We start from the raw sequence: 21,479 nt of genomic DNA, 5'->3' as shown, positions 1-21,479 counted from the left end.
GGAAAAGCCAAGTTGCCTGGGGAGCTAATTAATTGGCTGACTATGACACTGCTGAGAGCACTGTGTCTGACTGAATGTTTAAAGGGGACTGTCCTCTGAAATGTGCAACATATCAGGCTTGAGAAAAAGGCCGTACGCGGGCAGCGAACAGCAGGTGGGAAAGAAATTCATGACTCAGCTGGTTTTAGCAGTTCATATAGAGTAGAGTGAGCTACAGCACAGACACCAAGTACGCATGCTCCTCAAAGACGAAGGCTGAATTCACATTCGTGCATGTCAGAAGCAAGATTTCAGAAACTTTATTCACTTTGAAAGGTGTACCATCGAGTCTGTACAATTAAATCACATTTATTAAAAATGCTCCAGTGCATGCACTCACCAATCTAACTGCACTGTGAAAGCAGCAAGCAAAGGAGGTGCAGCCTGTCAGCTCACATCAAAATGAAGGAAAAAGTACTCCTTGGTGAAATTACCACAGTTAGTCATAAAAGGCGAATGTCCCTCAGGTGTTTTTGTGATTTCGCTTCACTTGTTTGAATTTGTTTGTGACGTTTCTCACGAGAAGCCGCTGAGAATCTAAAATGGCAAAACCAAAGCAAACAAAGCTTGGGAATTTTCACACACCAAATTAAAAGTTCTTGAATTAAAAGACCAGGGTTTAGTTACCAGAAAAAATAAGGCATAGATAAATATATGATGTAAATTGGTAACCCGTTAAGGTAAGGAGGTCTGATGCCTTCCTAAAACATATGCTACAACGTTTGGGCAGTGAATACAGTCGTCATTCCAAATAAATCTATAAGAAACACAGATTTTTGAAGTCATGAAACTCTTATGATCTCCAAAGCTGATAAATGGTCTGTATTTGTACAGCGCTTTACTAGTCCCTAAGGACCCCAAAGCGCTTTACACATCCAGTCATCCACCCATCCACACACATTCACACACTGGTGATGGCAAGCTACATTGTAGCCACAGCCACCCTGGGGCGCACTGACAGAGGCGAGGCTGCCGGACACTGGCGCCACCGGGCCCTCTGACCATAACTCACGGAAAGTGCGCGGCGAGACTGCTTTGAGCTGATACAGGCAACAGTAATTCAAATAACTGTTCGTTACAAGCAAGTTATGCAGAAGACCATCTCTGAACGCAGCAGAAGACCTCACCAGATGGGACTGGTGTCAGATAAGAACAGGAAATTGAGGCTGTAGTTTTCAGAGGATCACCAAAATTGGGCAATAGAAGAAGCATGAAAAAAGTTTACTGTCATATTAATATGGACCAAAATCTCTGAGAAATGTTTCCAGTCACAAACAATTAACACAGTTCTCAAGAAAAAAGAGGGTTGAACCCAGTAATAGCACAACAGACCTCATAAAGTCACATGAATAAAATCCTAAAGTAATAGGATACATTTAAAAGTAACCAGACCTAATTCTGTGTATGCTAGCACAGGCTTTAAACTCTTTATCCCTAAGAACGTTTAGGAGAAAATTCAAAGCCCCAAAGCTGCAAGTTTTATTCAGTACCTTAATTCTAAAACCATGTTAACACTTAAAGAAGTTCCCAAAAGTAAAGCTAATACTGACAGCATGCATGGCATCCTGCAGAGTTTCACAGTCCACTCTTGTGATCATTTTATAGGGATCACTGTGTGTCGCTGCAGCCAGTAAAACTTCATCAGCACCGTTATTAAGTGAGCAGATGCTACTACAGCTGAAAACGGGAAATAAGGTGTCATAAAAAAAGCACTGTTTGCTTTAGAACATCTTGACAGCAGCATACGGCCCACCTCGGGCAAGAGTAAATGTGTAAAGGTATTGCACTCAGATAGTCAAATCCGATCTGTCAATCACGCCGTGAGTGGGACTGTGCCACCTTTCCACGCTTCAAATTTTCCGTCAGTTTTGTCACTTCCTTTGGAAGTAAGTTTCCTCTAAACAAAAGCAAGACTAAAACTTTCACATCATTTAAAATAACAAGGGATGCTATAACAACAACGATTTTTCCTGTAGAGCAGCTGACGGATGATTTCTTTCTGATAACTGAATGAATTCTTTCATCTATAAAACTAAAACTAAAAAAAATAAAATTCTAAAAACAAGGAAATAAACCAGGGAAAAGCAGAAAATACATTAAGGAGCGTTGAAATAAAGAAATGTGCTCGCTTTGCTTTAAATACCTTATCAATACTCAAAGTCCACAGCATTTCACTTCCTCTCAACTGAGCGATTGATTGAGGATCTGAGATTAATCACGGCTAGTTCGTGGTTACCCTGCTCGTGATCGTGTGCAGCTCAACGCACATTTGCATCGTAAAAGATTATTCGAGTTTTTATTTGGCCTAGTCTGACTTTAAAAAAAAAAATAAAGTCTTTCTTCTCCGTCCCCCAGCTTCCAGATCTATGATTGGCTGCATCCCATTTGTCATCCTGTCCATCCGTCTGTCTGCCTATAAGCTTGCCATCTGTCTTTCTGTCTGTCTGACTGCTTGACTCTTTGCTTCTCTGCCCGTCTACCCATTTGCCTGCCATCTGTTTAACTGTCTGCAAGTATGTCGCTCCTCTGCTTGGCTGTCTGTCTGTCCCCAGTCAGAGAGAGACAGACTGTGGATGACGGTGCACTTACTTCAGCAGGAAAACACTAGTCGGTGGCCGGTGTCTGTTTTAGCACTGTGCAGCACTTAAGGTCAGCACAACAACGGTTACCATGATGGCGATCTATTATTAAGAGACTGTAGCTGTAGAAGCCCAGTGAGCGCACACACACACACACACACACACACGTGCAGCCCTCTCTTGAGATGAGCATGCAGTCTGGCTGTCAGAAGAAAACAGATCCATCAACAATAAAAACACATTAAGTGACTGCTGGAACATCTGGGCACGTATGCACGACCTAAGAGAGGCTGGGATACATGCTGGTTTATTATTCATAAAGAGAAACAAGCATATAAAAATGAATAGTTAAACAGTGCAAATGAGCAAAGGTGCTCTGCAGCTGCACGCACGTACACGCGCCGAAATGACGCAAGCACCAACAACAACAAAACCCGGGAAGTAAAGCTTCCTGTCATTCAGCGCACACAGACACACAGACACACAAACACAAACAGTTGGCCGGTGCTCAGCACTCCTCGACTTGCCAGAGGTCAGTCGGTTTGATAAAGAATCCTTGCATATAAATTGCTTCATAACAAGCCATCTCTCTGAGGCAGTGCTCCGTGTGCGTGCGGGAGAAGATTTGTGTATTTGTGCATTTAATGTGTGTGTTTATTTGTGTGTCTCTTTTGCTATGATCCTAATGTTGTGTGTAGCTTGATTGAACAGAGTAAAGACCTGCCTGCCTGGGGAACAAAGAGCCTAAAAAAAAAAAAATCTTAAAAGCCTTTGGCAACATCCAAACCTGGAGGACGCCGAGCTGCGCCCCCCCGCCCACTTACGACTTTCTTCTCTTCCTTCTTTTTTCTTTTACTCGCTTCCTTTCCATCACTCACTTTTCCACCTCTAACCTTATCATTTCTTTCCATCACAGTATCCAATCTCCTTCGCTGCTGCTCTCTGTATCCTCAAGTCCTTGAATTTTATTTATTTTTTTGGTAAATTCCACCTCTCGCTCAGTCACTCTTTGCCTGACGTTTTCTCACTTTCAATCCTCTGTTCAAACCCAGTTTACTGATCACCTCATCAATACTGACTATTTCCTTTCCTTCATGGCGGTGTGTGTGGGGAAAAAAAATGAGATGCGATGGACAGGAATCAATTAATGAAGTGTGTGTTCCTGTGCAGACCTAACGCTGCGTGCACAAGCAAAACAACAACTGCTAGAGGGCACGCAGGGAAGACTGCGACGCTTACACTCGCACACATCCAAGTCTATTTTCACTCTCCCCAACCCGTCTCTCATCCACCCACACACACACACACACACACACACACAGCTATTTTTGGACAGTCACTGGAGACAAGGTAGGAAAAAGAGAGTTTGACAGGTACAGAGAGAAAGAGCACCAAAGAAAGGAAATCACAAAGATTCATAAAGTGAGGCGGGGAGACCAGGGAGAGAGACAGAGATGGAGAAATATGGCAACTGTTGTGAATGAGCTGAAAGAATCGAAATGTCAGAGTGGGTGTCTACTAGTGTGTGATGTTGGGTATCAAGTATTTACCTCAACATCAAACGTATGTGCATGCACACAGAGACGTATGTGCTCGATGAAAAAAAAAGGGGGAGAAGAGAAAACACACACACACACACACATCAAACATCTTCATCAGGTTCATGCTAACAGGTGTGCAAGAAAGGAGGCGGCGACTAACTCACACATCGCAACATGAAAGGTAGCGAAACACACGCACGTTTCTCGTGCTAAGTGTATTAGGCTGCGATCCAGCTTTCAACACTGACACTTCAAGAGGAAAAAGTGAGGGGTTTTTTTTTTTGATGTTCTGTTTAGATGAAGTGCGACGGGTTAGAACAAGTTTTGTGTGTAGTTCGTTTATTTGGACGTGTCACTCCCATCTGTGATTTATCTGGCATTAAGATGTTAATAATCTTGGCAAACATGGGGACTCGATGGCATCACTGTGTGAAAAAATATAACTGGAAGCTATTCTAGTTTAGACTATCAAGGATGTGTAATGCAGCGATTTTGTTCTGGCGCATACGGTAAATTTGTCGCAAATGATTGATGATTGATCAAAAATTTAATTTATCAAGTAAACATTCGGAGGGAACATTTCAATTTTGGTCCTGAGAAAAGCTGCCACGAAATTTTGTGTAGGCACTCGTGATTCTGGAAGGATGGTGCGCCTACGGTTTTTGGTAGTAGTTTATTCTGCGTGGCACCGATTCAACAAGGTGCTGGAAACATTCCTCAGAAATTCTGGTCCATGATGAAAAGTTCCTGTTCCTCCACATCCCAAAAGTGCTCCACTGGATTGAGAGCTCATGACTGTGGGGGCCGTATGAGTACAGTGAACTCTTTGTCCTTTTCAAGTTTGAGATGATTTAAGCTTTGTGACATGGTGTGTATCCAGCTGGAAGCAGCCATCAAAACATGGTTACACTGTGGTTACACTAAATTCTAGCCCTACTATCTGAATGCTGCAGCAGAAATTAACACTCATCAGACCAGGCAACCTTTTTCCAGACTTCTCTTGTCTACTTTTGGTCAGCCAATGTAAATTATAGCCTCCTTTTCCTCTTTTGAGCTTACAGGAGTGGCACCTGGTGTGGTCTCCTGCTGCTGTGGCACATCTGCTTCAAAGTTCGATCTCTTCTGTGTGCCTTGGTTGTAACGAGCAGTTACTGAGTTACCGTTGCCTTCTTATCACCTTCAAACAATCTAGCTATTCCCCTCTGACTTCTGGCATCAACATCGCCCAGAGAGGTGCGACTCACTGGACTTTTTCTATTTTTCAGACCATTCTCTGGAAACCCTAGGGACGGTTATGGGGAAAGTAACAGTAGATGAGCGGTTTCTGAAATGCCAAGACCAGCAAATTCTGGCACCAACAACCATGCCATCGCTTAAGTCATTTTTGTTGCTAGCATGTGATTGGCTAATTAGAAATTTGCCAATTGAGTGTATCTCAGTAACATTTCAACAAATCTTCATGCAACCCCTTTGTCTAGGGGTGATCGTGGCTCAAGAGTTGGCAGTTCGTCTTGTAATCGGAAGGTTGCCGGTTCGAGCCCCGGCTCAGACAGTCTCGGTCGTTGTGTCCTTGGGCAAGACACCTCACCCATTGCCTACTGGTGGTGGTCAGAGGGCCCGGTGGCGCCAGTGTCCGGCAGCCTCGCCTCTGTCAGTGCGCCCCAGGGCAGCTGTGGCTACAATGTAGCTTGCCATCACCAGTGTGTGAATGGGTGGATGACTGAATGTAGTGTAAAGCGCTTTGGGGACTAAGGGGACTAAGCGCCATAGGGACTAAGTAAAGCGCTATACAAATACAGGCCATTTACGCACTAACTTTTTAACTAGTATCACTGTCAGTTCAAAACATCCAGTGCTTTGGGATATTACAAACGGCAAGCATTAAACTTAAAGTACTGCCTTGTGCGTGTATGTGTAAGCAAAGCCTCAAATAGCTGCTAGCATGGCTGCAGACCATCATGGCAACACATGAGGTATTTAAAGCAAGTTTTTCATTTGTCCATCCTCACACGTCAGAAGGAACAGATACGTACAACTTCTGCTGTAATCAATACAGCTGTCCGCGCAGACTGTGCACAGGCTCATGCTTCACTTCCTTTGGTGGCTCAAACTCAATAATGTGACCAAAAAGCATCCTGCATAGACAGTGACAGGGAACTAGAATTTCCTCCTCCATCCTCTAGGAGTTGAGTTGGACTCCTTGTGTTTGTGCAGTCTGTACCCTTTCCAGGGTTTTATGGGTGGTGAGAAGGTCATGTGAAGGCAACATCTAAAAGCTGCTTCAATATTATGGTTTAAATCTGCTAAAATGGTGCTGCTAACTTTCAGCTCTTGGAGATAGACGTATATTCTGGGTTTAAGGTTATCTAAGAAACTAGCCTTCAGCATTTCAACAAAAAAAGGAATAAGTTGTGGATCAGCTATTCAATACATTTTTTAAACACAGGCCACTGTATAGTGCAACCCACTGACACGGTGAGAGCTCCATCACAAAGATAGAAAACCACCAATAAACCTGAAGTGAAAAAGAAAACAAACCGCAGCACACAGCAGTACTCAACATCTCAGCCGGAAACTCCATGCGCTCACGACCTCACTCGGTAATACACACCTCCACCCCTTCACATCTAACTGACTGTTAGGCTCAGAGCCACTTAAGAGCAGTCATGAGTCACTCTCTGATGCTGATATCACCATCACCATTCCCATCAGCCCTCTCCCCTGTGGTCCCCCCCTCCCGCTGAACGCTCCGTGGGGATCCGCCGAATGGAAGGAAACTTGCTACTCATGTCAAATACAGAAGACTGTTGTCTCCGTAAAGTGAATTAGTTTTCTGGTATTGCTCTCAGGGGAGCAAAGCTTCCCTAAGTGAAGCGTAACATAAGAGAGAAGCAAAAGACAAAGACCCCCTGCCAGCAGTAGCATGGTTTAAATGAAGAACGTTAACGATGCTAGAAACGACAGTTTGTAAAGGCTTCTAAAGGAATTGTTTCCATTTCACGATTACGATTTAGGTGCTTTATTAGTAACTTTATTTTTTGTTATTAGGATTTTTTCCTTTCCCTTTTTCCTCCACTGACACGTACCAATCCACTGGTTGAATGTACTTTGGCAGCCATAAGAAAAGCAGTTTCAGTATTTTATAGACTCAGGCGACTTGATCAATATATCAGCTTTTGACAATTGATGTCTATTGCACGCTGAATAGATGTCAGACAATATAAGCTGACGCAGATAAATACAACTAAATAAACGATACGACCAAGACAAAAGCTGTGGTAGTTTGTAAATATAATAAAAAAAAACGCGAATTCACTGTGTAATTGTGTAACTTTATTAGCAGCGTCCTCCTGAAATGAGCCAGTAACATTAAAATTAACATCCTCCTCTCTGCTCCTTAATGCTCTCGGGTCGCTATGGTAACGCTTAAATGTTTCTTTCAAAATAAGATACGAAACTACAACACGGGAAAAGACCCAATGAAACCGAGTTATTGATAAAAACCCTGAAAACCATAAATTTCAACTCTTGTGGCCCGATACCAAACAACTGACGGACCGGTACCGGGCCGTGGCCTGGGGGTTGGGGACCGCTGACCTTCATGACAAGAAAACTGTGGTGGGTGCAGTGGCACTACATCGGGGAAAGCAGGGTAACCAAGACGAGCAGTGCTTGCCTAATCAAATATAAAAATACACATCACTTAAAACACACCAAAGGGAAAGCAATCTCTCCCAAAAATGACATCACATCCACGCAAGCTGTGCTTTGCTGCTCTTTTGGCAGCTTGTACAACTCTCATTATTGATAACCTTGTGCATTTGCCATTGCCATCACAGCTATTTTCAAAATGGACAAGCTCGAGGAAAGACTGCGCGATCAAATTCGGCCGTAGAAGCAATTATAAGACACATATGTGGAAGTACAGGCATTCCCAGATGGGACAGGGCTCATGGAGGGAGATGTGTAAATGAGTTACAAACTGCTTTGTTTACATCCTTAGGATTACAACCAAAAATAGCAAAATGGGCTTGTACAAATGAACATATCAGAATCAAAATCAGACAATCACACCCACGTAATTCAATAATTGCCCAGCATTGCAGTGTTGACAAAGTAGGTAGGGTTATAAAATGCTTTCTAGGAATACCTTACACAATAGCTCAGTCTAAAAATAGCTGCCTGACAGATAGACCATACCTGAAGCCTTTGATCTCACATATACCTTGTAGCATTACGCACATACAAACTAGTTTACTTTATGCATATCAATACCTCAAGCAGCTTCCCTCGACAGTGTCTGTCTCTAAGTACAATGCTCATGCTAGCTATAAAGAAGCAGTTAAATCCTTAAGGGACTCCGTCTCAGTAAAACAGTGTTAAACTCGGGAAGAAAATAAGAAAACTCTGAGGACGGCAGCAGAAGAGAGGAAGTGCGCTTGCGTTATGAAGAGGGAATAAATGGAGCAAAAGACAAAAACCTTTACACACACTTAATGCTGCTACACCAAATGTGCACGCACATATATGCACACAAACCTGAGAGGCCAAACAAAAGAGCCACAGAAATCAAATAGATTTCCTTTATCACCTTGCTGGCTCCAGCCACCAGAACATTAACACAATATTTATTGATGCTGCCACTGCTCCTGCTGCTGCCGCTGCATTATGGGAGCAGGGATGAGTGAGCGAAAAACAGAAAGATAGGAGAGAGAATGAAAGGGAATTTAAAAAAAAAAAAAAAAAAAAAAAAAAGCGGGAACAAGGCTGAGGTCCAAATCATTTTCTAACTAAGCCTCCCGCTCCATCTCCTAAAATCTGCTGACAAACAATAAAGAAGGTGAATCGGAGCCAGGGAGCCTCGGGCTCTGCCAAAAACCCGGGAGGAGAAAGAGCAAAAGGGGACGACAGGTGGGAGGAGGGAAGGTGGGAGGGAGGGAGAAACACAGAGAGATGGAAGGCTGATCCAGAGCTCCCGTCTCCACTGCCATCGGGAGTTCATTAGCCTTTGGAAGGAAGGACGACAAGGACAGAGATTGAGGATGAGCACTCTGCCCTTCACCCTCTAGTAACCCCGACTACCTGCACCTCCCATCCTTTACCCTACATCTTGTCTTTCATCTTCTATTACTACCTTTCTCTTCCCTCTGTCGCTGTCTTCGACTACCTCCTCAACAACTCATCGCCTTTGTTCTGCCTCTCTTTTAAGTTTATCCTAATTTCTGGCAGTTCAAAACACACATGTAGCATCTCGACACATGTACATTAAACACAAATAAGCGCAGTAAAGGCTTATTTTCCTCTCGAATCACCGTGCGTTCCTACAGCAAAGGAAGGCCTGACATACTGTTTCTATCTGTTGTTTACTCCGCTCGCTCAGCACACAAACATACACATACCTACTCCCGAAACTCTTCCTATCAGGAGCTCAGGCGGCATCTGTCAGCCTGTCCATCAATGTGCTTACAACTAGACTTTTATTTTTATTTTCTTCCCCTGGAAATAAGAGTAGGAGGTAGAGAGAGAGGAGAGAATAACCCAGCAAACCAGGAAGAAAAGGGAAAATGTGTCTGAGCATAATAACACATTTTAAATGTTTCTGCTTCATACATTTTTAACTTTGTGCACGAGTCACCTGAGACTCTACAACTGTGGGCTTCACCTCTATTTTCAGAAATGACCCTACATCTTGTGTGCTTAAAACTAACTTAAATATTTCACAGATTTTCACAGATATACTATATTACTTAAACACATGTACATATAATATGCATCTCTTAGTACGGCTGATGTAGTTAAAAGGGTCCTATTACCCCCATTTTCACTTGCCTCGAGTTAGTTTGCATAATTTACAGATCAAAATAATCCTCATTAAATTAGGCCTTGGTGCAGCATGTAACCCTCCCTTTATGCTAATTGGCTGCCCCATCTAAACAAAAAGTCTGAACATTAAATCGATGAGGCTTCTCATAGTCAAAGTTTTGTGCCTGAAGATATCTTACGGATATCTGCTGCCTGTGTAAATTCAGGGCCACTCGAATAGGTTTTGCCAAATACCCTTGCTCTTATTTTGACAGTTCAGTCGCTGCATACAGCAGTGGCCCCTCAGACAAACTCTAATTCTACCTTCTTGGACCGCAGCTGGTCATGATACACTCCTCTGGAGATCCACTGTGAGCAGGAGGGTCACCCTAACCAGAGCCTGCAGCAGGTTGACAGCTAGTGCTGCTACTCTGTAGTCCTCTGAGGCTACAGAGTAGAACAAGGACTACCTCCACCAGCTGCAGTCCAAGATGATAGCACTGAAGTCTGTCTGTAGGATGAGGAACTTATTGCAACAGATTCTTTTTGTTCTCTGCTATTTATTCTGAAAAAGCATATATGGGATTACATATTACTTCAGTTAATAAAGGGTGGGTGAGCTTTCTTTTGTGTGCATAGACAAGCGTGCATGCCCTGTTTTGCTACTGCAGCAGTTCTGTGGGCAACACAAGCATAATCCCTCATTATTTGAAACTTTGGGCTGGTTTACAGTACCAGAAAAAAAGGATAAAGCAATATGTGCTAATTCCTGTGCGATACCACTATAAAAATAATTATAGTGAATAGGGCTGGGCCATATCATACCGTTCAAGGTAATACCGGTATAATGTTGGGCAACGACAAGAAAATGAAATATCGCGATAGAATATGGGTAAAACGCGCATGCGCAGTGCCTTTGTTTACATACGCACATGGCGGTGACGGAGAATGACAAGGGCGAAAGCGGATCGTTTAATGAAACGGATGAATCAGAATTGGTTTGTAAAAATGCTGCAACTTCAGTGGTGTGGAACTGGTTTGGCTTTCGTCCGTCAGACACACAACAAAGCACTATTTTTGGTAGAGCATGCTAGCGGGCCGTCGTTATTACCGTGTTTTTTGGAAAATACGGCACACTTAAAATCAATCCTTTGATTTTTCTGAAAATCGACAGATTATAATCCCGTGTGCTTTATGTATGAATTCTGGTTGTGTTTACTGACCTCGAAACGATTTTATGTACACGGCGCTCGAAAATCTGTCAAATGTTTTAGTACGACTTTGCTAAGCTACGAACCCGCACCGCTTGATGGATTGTCGGAGCATTACGGCTATCGTAGGCAGGAGCCTCGCGGAGTGATACGTACTGTGCTTCAACATAATATTACTGTATTGTGTGTGTATAACCTCTTTTTAAGTTTTGTGGATATTAAACATGGTTATGCTGAGGATATGTCGGCCAATTTCCACTGGAAATGCCTTTTGGTTAAACTGTCAGCAAGGAATTTGCACTGTTACGTTTTTATACAACTTTAATGTAAAAAACAGCTGCTTGTTTAAGTGAAAATACATTCATGGGGTTTTTTTCACTAATAAAGTTGTGGAGTTGTAAAGTATTTTGTCTAGTGTCAATTATATCGTCAGTTATATCGTTATCGCAAATTTTGAAATCTATATCGTGATAAATATTTTTGGTCATATCGCCCTGCTCTAATAGTGAACTGGCTTTACTCAATTACAACATGAGACGGCCAATATAAAGTCGATAGAAGTCATTCAAACCATGTTTTGACAGACAACACGAAAGGCCAATGACAACGAGAGCAGCACAGTGCTGAACCATTGATGTGATGGGTATAGAGTTAGAGCCATAACAGGTTAGACTAATGCATCCAGCAGCCACTGCAGCTGTACACAGTACACAAGTATGTCAGGAGTGCGAGCGACACTCCAACATCAGATCTGTGATCCGGTCACACATCTAGTCCATATATAATCCTGACTGCCCACTTCGTTGAGACAGTCCTGCCATAAGAGGACCAGAGCTGAATGAATAGCTCATTTTTGCTTATTTTCTCCTTTGTTTACATGTGAATGTTTCTTGAATTTACCCGCTTTGCTTATTTTAAACTAATCAAATAATTTATTTTTCCATTTTGTTTGTGTTCTCCCGTAAGACTTGAAGCTTTCGACCGGTCAGACCTACATCTGTGGTTTCACGCAAAATTTCCAAACAAGCAAAGATCCCACTTTCAGTCTGTCACAAATCCTTTTGGAGCTGCATCGGAAAGGACATCCAGGGTAAAAAAAACAAACAAAAAAAAAAACCAATAGCAGGTTCTATATATACCTAAGTTTTTTTTATTTAAAATATAATTTTATAATGCTCTACATTTAAGTTTGACAGAAATAGTCATTACACTGATATGAAAAAATTATAATAACAAGTTTTTTTTCCCGACACAGTTTTTGTTCAAAAAGGCTTTCCTGTAAAATGTAACAAAAAAAACAAAACAAAAAAAAAAAAAGCATCATTAATTTTTCTGAAAAAACATCTGGTGCACCACAGCATCCACTGCTCTCATTCAGTCAACAAGGGACAGGTTTTGCAGACCAAACAGTTAGGAAGCACATTCCAATTACTCCTGCAAAAGTCTTCTCTTGAAATATGTTCCACATTTTCCTCCTCGCCAGTGTTCTGTGCAGGTGTGCAGACTTTGCAATTATCCCTTAATAACAAGGCTGACTCACAGTGACACGAGAAAAAAAATATATATAAAAATGAAAACACCCCCTCTCCCCTTGAAGTCTGACGTCATCTCCTGCTCACAGAACAGCAGGTTAGCATGTGCACGCATGCACACGCACAAGAAGCCGCTAATGAGGTTCTAGGCCACAGCGGGGTCATCTGCTTCGAGCAAACACTGACAGAACACATCAGGGTAATGCATAAAAACATGCCTGCGGCATTTAAGCCAACACATGGTTTGTTTCGTGCTGCAAAACCTCTAAGACACGACAAAAATCTGTGCAGGACAAACTAATTAACACAATCTGAACTAAGCTAAACTGTAAGTGAACTAATGGCAACTCCACATATGAATTTATTCTGAATAAAACATTAAAGTTTTTGTTGTTAAAAGTATTTTCTACTTTCCTGATTTTTTTTTAGCATATTTGTCTTAAATTTGTCATCACCAGACACATTTTAATATTCCAGTTAAATAAAAAATACAGCTTTTAAATGCTGATTTCATTTATTAAGAGTTATCCAAACCTGAGATATCCAAAATTAATTATCCCACTCCTCATATTAAATCATGAAAAAAACTGATTAACCATATTTTTTTGGAAAGCTGAGTTCAACTTTACAAACAGCTGCCAGTCTTCGTGCCAGACCTGTTGAGCATTTCTAAGACTTTATTACTTCAATAAACCACAGCGACAGTCAACAGTGGTATTACCTTCCCAGTAATGGTCCACCTACCAAATGAGCTCATCAACGACTCATCCAGGTTGTCATAAAAGAACCCAAACAACATCTAAAGGACTGCTGGTCTTATTTGCCTCAGTTAAGGTCAGGTCATATCAACAGTCAAACATGGTGGCGGTAGCGAGATGATGTGGGGCTGCTTTGCTGTTTCAGGACCTGGACACTTTGCTGTAACTGATGATCACACCAGCAAGTTCACCTCTGAATATCTCAAAAAACAAAAGAAACAAAATGAATGTTTTGGAGTGGCCCAGTCAAAGTCCGGACTTAAATCTAATTGAGATGCTTCGGCACGACCCTAGACAGGCTGTTCATGCCGAAATAGCCTCGAATAACTCTGGAAAGAAGAGTGTGCCAAAATTCCTCCGCAGTGATGTAAAAGACTATCATTGGCGAGTATCTCAAACGCATGATTGCAATTTATGCTGCCAAGGGTGGCGGTGGCACAACCAGTTATTAGGTTTAGGGGGCAATTTTTACACAGGGTAGGTTTTGAATGATCTTTTTTATCCCTTAATAAATTAAATCACCATTGAAAAACTGCATTTTGCATTTACTCTGATCTTTGTCTAATGATAAACGTTTGAATGTGACAAGTATGCAAAAACGAAGAAATCAGGAAGGGGGCAAATATATAAATAGTGCTGTGAAAAAGCATGTAGGAAACACAAAGTAACAATAATAATGAAAAAAATTAAGAATGTTTAATCGTCTCAAACTACAAGAAATTTCAGCTGAACAGTTACAGTATTGTGACACAGATACACAAATCCTCCTCAGCTAGTAGCCCACATGCTGCTGGGTTAGTTAGTTGGTTACTAAGCAGATCAGAGCAAAGAGCTATGAACATGACAGCTAGCCAACACGCCTGAAGGCAGCCATACACACACACACGCTCAGCTGGTTCCCATCCTTCCTATACGACAAATCTCCAAATCTAACTCTTAAAAAAAACCCAAAACAACAACAACAACAACAACAACAAAAACTATACACGCTTTCGCAGCCTTCATCAGCGATGTGCGTAAAAACATCCATTTGTGTGTGTGTGTGTGTGTGACGGATTGAGGGTACGGTTTAAGTGACGTCAGCCGTCCATTCATGAACAGCATCTCTCCTCCTCCTCCTCATCATCACCTACGTAGCCAGCTAATGCGATACAACACACCACGTGGGGGACCTTACCCCCTTTTCCAGCCAATCAGAGCTGAGCGCTTAACGCAGCAGACACTAATACTCACAGACACACACGCAACACTACACCCACGCCTAGACACACGTGTGAGTACGGGCACATGTGAGGCTTAAAAGGTCTGCAAATGACATGGTGTGAAGGGAGTGGCGGTACGATGGATGGATCGATGGATGGATGATGGAGAAGTTGGTGGAGAAAAGCACAAAAGAGTGGATGGAGTACAGAAAGAGAGGGAGAGTTGAATGAGATGGAGCAATGGAAGATGAAGAAGCAACTGAAATACAGATGACTGGCTGGAGGGCTGTCATCAAAAATGTGGAAGCAAAATAACAACAGCACTCATCCCCATTCGCTGATTTTGTAAACAACCACTGTCTCTAGGCGAGCGAAGAGAGACCCGAGGGAGAGAAATGAGCATGAGTGAGAACAAGATAGAACTGCATCAGAAAAAGATATGAAAAAAAAAATTAAGAAGGGGCTAGAGGGATAGAGAGAGAGCTGTTATACCCCCACACACCGTGACTCATCTCCGGTTTCATACCCAGCGGGAGGAGGACGGTTGTGTGTCTGTGTTTGTGTTTGTGTGAGGAAGACAATCTGAGGTGAAGGTATGTATATGTGCGCATCTGTGTAATCGCTACCTGCATCCATACTTGAGGATCAGAGTAGGCATGAAGCACGTGGAGTTGTTGGCATATGTGCACAGGTCTTGCTTGCAAGTGGCGATGGTGATGATGATGATAATGATGCACATGTGTATGCGTGTGTGAGGAAGGGTAGGTGGGAGGGAAAGCTGTCACTACTGGGAACATTTAACAAATCTCCAGACAATTCAAACTAAATTGATTCAACGCTAGAGCCACTTCAGCCTTTCTGAACTAAAAAAAAAAAAATTGATAAATTGCTCCATCCGTTAATAATTAGCACTAATAGGCAGATATACTTCTGTTCTTTGGAGGTTCTCCAGGCAAATGTTGAAGAGTAGGTGGCCACAAAAAAAAAAAAATCACACAGGAGGCAAATGCCCCAGTTATAACCCATTAATCCTGCAGACATCTGACTTGCAGCATCACCATCTGCATCCACGTGTCATGTCCTGGTGGTGTTGTTGTTTCCCCCCCTCCAGGTATGAATGCATCTGCCACACTCAGAGAGAGCTCTGACTTAGAGGTAAACAACAGCCCCCCCTTTTCTGACGCCAGCTAGATCAGCACAGCACGAAGCAGGAGGAAGGGGGATGGGGTGAAGGGGGCAGAGAGAAGTTGCTCTAATTCCTTGATGTGTGTATGCTTGCGTGCCCAGCCTTCCTAAAAGCAGTACAGCTTCCGCTGGTCCCTTTTCCCCGAACCCCCCTCCCTCCATTTACCGAGCAGTGAAGAAACCTGCAAATCCCCAGGGCCTGCAAATTGTTTGGTGCCACCAACACCCCAACCCCACCCCATCCCAGACCTCCTCCTCTCTTCACAACTTCACCTCATGCGCCTCTCCATGTGTGCGACCCTCAACACCCCCGCAAGTTTTCTTTTTTTCATAATTTATATTTAAAATATCCCACACGACTCACCCCACTGCCGCGAACAATTACGCCCCGAAAAAATATAAATGCATAATAACAACAATAACCACACTCTTGGATACGCTCCAACTAACCAGCTCGCACTCTTTTGATTCCCACGGGGGGAGCTGGCTCGTTCACGTCACATTTTTCAAGCACAACAACATGGCCCGAGTTTCCCCGGTTAATTTCATGTCCCTGCAGTGAGTGCACCGGCTCTGCTTTCAAAGGCGCTGTTTGTCTTTTCTTCACTGCAACACGTAAAGCGCATATCCCCACGCCTCACCCACAACATCGCCACCTCTCCTGGACCCGTTTGCCCCGCTCACTGGCGGAGCGCCACAGCCGCGACTGTAACTCACAAGTCCGCTGCGAGAAAGTCCGTACACAGCTGCTAGCCTAGCTCTGATATAGCACTAGCAGCAGCAGCAAAGTGGACTTCGGATGTTTATTTTCTTCTACTTTTATTTATTTATTTATTTTACTAAATCAGCGTTATTTCTTATTTTACCTTGATCGCTGTCTGCTTCGGGTACAGAGACGTCCTCAGTCCTGGACGGCGGGCGATTCCCAGAGATTAGGAGATCATTGGGAGCCAGGCACATGTAGTTCAACAGCGGAGGCGGTTTAGGACTAATTCAGCGTGCCCACTCGGTGCCCTGGCAGGCTGTTAGCAGTGCAGCTAAAAAAGCTGGCTCCTGGTCCACGCTAGGTGACAGGACTGTCCCTTCCCCTCCCCTCACCTCACCTCACCTCTCGGTGTGTTGACAGCGCGTCAGCTCTGCAAAGACCTACGACCGAGTCCAAATCCGAAATAAAAATCCCCCCCCCAGCCAAAAAAAGTGGCAGCCAGGATGAGATACAGCCTCCACAAGTCAATAACAAACGGAGCGGGTGCAGCGGCCGGTCCTGCTACCGTTCACGGCGTAACGGGCTGCGAGGTGCGCACAACATAGCGCTCACAGGAAAGCGTGTCGCATTTTGCAAAAAGCAACCCCAAACGTGGTGTCAAAATCCGACTGTTTTCCTCTCCGGTGCCAGCCGCACGGGAGGAGGAGCAGGAGGAGAAGCGAGGATTTAAAAAGAAAACGAAATAAAGAAAAAGAAAAAAGGGTCTGCTTTATTTCCAAGCGATGAGTCAGTAAAGATTGCAAGCCAGTTTCGCAACGTCCCCTTCCTTCAAAAATAAAACACAGCGCTCTCTCCTCCTCGTCTTCTTCACTTGCTCCGGTGCCTTGCCTCGCTTCCACTCCTCTGCCCGGTGCTGTGTACGTGCACACCGCTCTGCACAAATGCACAGGCGGGTCTTCTCTTGCTAGCCCTCTCCCTCCCACCCCCCGGGAAAGAAAAAAATAAAAAAGACAACACAGAATGAGAGAAAAATCAGCTCTTATCATCAGCTTGAAAACTCTTTTGGCGCCATATTTATGGCGTACTTTCAATTCACTGTTACCGCAAACTGCACTTCCTACTCTGACAAACGCTAGATTACTGCGCCTCGGAGAGGAGATCGTGGGGATTGAACCTTCCTTCACCTGCCAGTTCTGTCACAGTGATACAGCATTACTGTATGGAAGAAAGTTATGTAATGCAATCACATACACGCGCGCGCGCGCACACACACACACAAAACACATCTCAGCTATTTTAAATTATGAATATTATCCTTAAGAATTAATAGATCACTCATCCGTCAATGCACATTTGGCTATATGAGCTCAGAGAGATGTATAGTTTTTTGAGCTGTGTCTAAGTTATTATCATATCCCTAAAAAAAAGTAGCTTCTTCATTCATAGGAAGAAAAATAAAACTGTTAAAAAAAATATCTGACAAAGTGCTGCCGACTGAAACCTTCTCTGTATATGAAAAGATAACCAAACATCAACAACAACAATGGCTGACATGTGACTGCAATAACTGGGTTTAGAAGAGAGTTTAGAGCCTGAATAAAGTGCGCTTGATCAATAGTTCTCTGGATGGTTTTCCTTGGACACTGGCTGCTTTTTTACTCATTTCCAGTCCAGTCCTTGTTCCTTACGATTTTCAGAAGCTACTTAACACTGACATATGAATCATTAAAATCATAAAAAGGCTCCTAACTAATGGGATGAACCAGTGTTGTGTCTACACAGAACAGAGAACTCAGCAAAGAACCAATTTTACATTTTATCTTTAGGCACTTTTTTACTAACTGTGACAAAGCATATATTTTTTCCCATTTCTTTTATTTAATACTTGTAAAATTCCAACGCTAATGTGGTTATAAAGGCATAAAATAGCATTTAGGCAGCAACAAGGTGATTCTTAAAGAGGTTTTAGCTGAAAACATATCTAAGCACGGTGTGCAGTGTCAATTAATGGCAGGCCTGAAAACTACCTATAGCAGTTCCTTTTATTTTATTTTATTTTATTTTATTTTATTTTATTTTATTCAGAGATCTGACACAGTGGTACACTGGTAGATCCTGCATTTTTAGCTGATCACTGAAGCCTCCTCAGAGATGATGTCAGTTAAAAAGGTGGCTGTCAAGAAGTCTTTCTTAAGGAAAGGAAACAGAGAGAAAAGACTAAAGTATCCCCACACAAGCCCTGGTCTGAAAATCAGTGGCAACAGGTCTGATGGAGTGGTGAATCCAGATGGGAAACTTTTGATTTAAATCATTAGTGAGTGATTACTGTAAAACACAATGAAGGCTCTGTGATGGTTTTAGAGCTGGATGTCAGGTAGTGGTGCTGGGGATCTTGTCAAAATTGATGTAATTATGAAATCCGAAAAGTACCATCAGACTTTGATCCAAGTTCTAAACCCTCTGCTAACGGCTTTCATTTGTCAATATGACAATGATCCCAAACACACTGTCAATGCAGTAAAAGCATTCATGGATACAAAAACATACATTGGAACACTATCGGTCATGGATTGGCCTCCCCACAGCCCAGACCTCAACATTGTTGAAGCAGTTTGGGATTAGCCAACAGCTAACGCCCAAAGAAGAGGTAATACCGAATTCTTGCCATCACCATTAACTGCTTTCAAAGTTACTGACATCTGGCGCTTTACTTCAAAGTGAGAAACTCTTTAACTCTAAGTGATAATATCTCTCCACAAGTGATTGATTTGCACACAGTGATCCATAGGAAATAGCTGGCAAGTAAATTACTTTCCCTCACATTTTCTCTAAAATCTATATTTAAAGGGGAAGAGGGTGTTTGATCAATGTGCAGTCTACTCCCATCTACTGTCTCTAAATCACTGTCCTCCTCAGCGGTTATCAAGCAGGATTATTTATTTATTTTTGCCCCTCTCTTACAGTCTTTTGCGAAGTCATTTGAGGTGCTCACAAGCGAATCTGTCTTCATTTCCCAGTGAAAGAAAAGGTCTCCTTTTCATTCAGTATGTGTAGCTTTTAACTCTGCACCTCTGCAGTGACAGTGCATCATCTCCACTGCTGTAACTCATCTTGGCTCCGAATCTAAAATGTCTGGTCAATACACACAGACGCAGAGCCAGGAGGCATGCTGAAATTAAGGTCATTCGGATGAACAAATGGGACAATTTGACTTTTATGAAACATGCAGACCTACAACCGGCAGTACACACTCACACAAACACACACAAAAACATGCACAGTGCTCATCCTAGCTATATCAGGTGTCACTCAGACAGCGGGGAGAGAGAAAGGGGCAGAGGAATAGAGGGTGTGATGCTGTTTTGCACAAAGTGAAATGAGGCAGTGAAGGACACAGAGGAGGGATCTCTCTGGCACACATTCAAATGCAACAGCAGCATCCCAGGTTTTTTTTTTTCCCTTCCTCCCCTCTCTCACTCTCCTGCACATAATACAGGCAGGTAGCGTCTCCCGAGGAAACAGCTTGTGACCCCCCTCCACGGTCGCTTTAATGTGCACTAATGCAATTTCCTGGCCGATGAGATGCACACGTTGTTTATTTAGGAAGCAGATCTAGGTCAAATGGTAGTTGTAGTTTTTTTATTTAATCTGCCGGCTGCACTTTTTGGATGGGGTTTTTAGTTAAGCTATTAGGAATCATCAGGCTAACACAATTTTGATTACATCAAATTACAAAATGTATTCCTTTTTTTAAACTATTACAAATGATGTTGAAACTTTTGCCCATCATGCAACACCATCGTAGCGGCATCTGATCGGCTTCAAATGCAGTCCGTAGCACACAACAATGACCTCAAACATACAGCCAGAGTCAATTAAGATTTATCTTCAGCTACAAAAAGAACAAGGCGTCCTACACCAGATGGTATGGCCCCCACAGACCGAGATGGAATCAGTGTGGGATTACAAAAGTGACAGAAGCACTTGAGACAGCTTAAATTCACACAATTGTGCAAAGTTCCTCAAGCATTTGAAAGAACCTGCCTGCTGGCTGGGTGGGGAACGCTTTTAAATGTAAAGAATGCGAATACAGCTTATGCATTTTATTGTTTTCTTCTGTCTGTAGAATGATCAATCATACATGGCATCCTTATTATAAGATCCATAACATTAGCACAGTGCTTTATATCGTATCTACATACCTGAGACATAAAAAGTGTTTTTTTGTAAGGGGATAACTCAGACGTCCTATTTGTCTTGTTTTTTCTGCACTGGAGTTTCGGTGCGATGAATTAAACTGTGAATTAATTAAACATTTCCATGAGAGAGAGACAGGTGTTGTAGAAGTCAAGCATAAGAGCAATATTAAACCTATCCTTGGACTGCTTATGTGAAGCTTTATTAAGTTATTGATAATTTAAGTGCTTATTTTGCTTAAGAGCAGCAATAGCAGAATAAAAAGCTGAAAAAGGAAATGTTATCGCTGTCAAATGCAAGCAGGTGGATAAAAAGGTAGATTACATTTGGAAATGTAGTTGACTCCAAGTATCTCATACTATATTATATAACATTTAAGTACAGCGAAGGTACCACAAAACCTCCACTACGCACATTATATACATTCACTAGCCACTATATTACATCTTGCTAATACTGCATTCGACTCACTTTTGCCTTCAGAGCTGCTAAAATTCTATGTGGCACAGATTCAACAACAAGTTGGAAGAATTTCTCAGTTATTTTGGACCACACTGACATGACAGCATCACACAGCTGCTGCAGATTTGTCAGCTATACATCCATGATATGAATCTCCCATTCTACCACATCTCAAAAGTGCTATATTGGATTCAGATCATGTGACTCTGGAGGCCATTTGAGTACAAATCAGTGCTCACTGTCATATTGAAGAAACCAGTTTGAG

At 42.6% G+C, this 21,479-nt stretch overlaps 1 protein-coding gene across 2 annotated transcripts in view; it reads right to left on the bottom strand.

Moving 5' to 3' along the window:
• jade2 (jade family PHD finger 2) overlaps positions 1–17,693 on the bottom strand; it is a 219,926-nt gene extending 202,233 nt beyond the window's left edge. Inside the window, exon 1 of one of the 2 annotated variants that reach the window (XM_040032293.1) lies at positions 16,716–17,693. The gene's annotated coding sequence lies outside the window, so the exon portion shown is untranslated. The remainder of the gene's footprint in view (positions 1–16,715) is intronic. The other variant, XM_040032292.1, reaches the window with a different exon arrangement.
• Between the last annotated feature and the right edge of the window lie 3,786 nt (positions 17,694–21,479).

Source organism: Simochromis diagramma, unplaced genomic scaffold, assembly GCF_900408965.1.
Source record: "Simochromis diagramma unplaced genomic scaffold, fSimDia1.1 OVJJ01000216.1, whole genome shotgun sequence".
Taxonomy (NCBI): Eukaryota; Metazoa; Chordata; class Actinopteri; order Cichliformes; family Cichlidae; genus Simochromis; species Simochromis diagramma.
Note: the sequence above shows the minus strand (reverse complement) of the source record. Positions and strands in the feature narration are given on the sequence as shown.